The sequence below is a fragment of the Octodon degus genome, unplaced genomic scaffold (assembly GCF_000260255.1).
Source record: "Octodon degus isolate 3935 unplaced genomic scaffold, OctDeg1.0 scaffold00125, whole genome shotgun sequence".
Classification (NCBI taxonomy): Eukaryota; Metazoa; Chordata; class Mammalia; order Rodentia; family Octodontidae; genus Octodon; species Octodon degus.
In genome coordinates, this window is record NW_004524701.1 from 685,399 (window position 1) to 685,928 (window position 530).

Genomic DNA, 530 nt, shown 5'->3' on the forward strand with positions numbered 1-530 from the left:
TTTAAAAAAAACAAATACACAGGAAAATCTACAAGATCATCCTTCAGAATTTATCCAAATTTTGATCACTTTTACCCTGCTCTATCATGAATTTTTCAACATCTTTCCATCTAATTGTATTATTTTTCAGTGATAATCTATTTCCAATGCATAAAAATTATGTCAGGCCTTAGATCATATTGCTCCAGTACTCAAATTCCAGTTCTTCCTTTTGTTCTTCATAATAAACTCGCCCTAGAATCTCACTTCCTCTGTTTGTGTGCTGTTTTCCTCTCCAACAATCTATGCCTCACTGATCACTTCTTACCCTAATCTAAGCCAATTTCACTCTCACCTGAGGGGCTGTGCCCTCACTATATCCTTTGCTAGGACATAAGGCCACAGATAATTTGTTTATTTTGCTTAGTCTTTAATAAAATCCCACATTCTTAGTGAGCTCTTCTCAAGCCGCTTTGCTTACTACAGCTTTCTTGCTCTTCATGTCCATCAGCCTGCTGTGCTACTTTTCTTGGTAATACTTAACCGGCATC

At 36.8% G+C, this 530-nt stretch overlaps 1 protein-coding gene across 2 annotated transcripts in view; it reads left to right on the forward strand.

Moving 5' to 3' along the window:
- Grid2 (glutamate ionotropic receptor delta type subunit 2) overlaps positions 1-530 on the forward strand; it is a 1,592,033-nt gene that overhangs the window by 366,446 nt on the left and 1,225,057 nt on the right. The window lies entirely within an intron of this gene.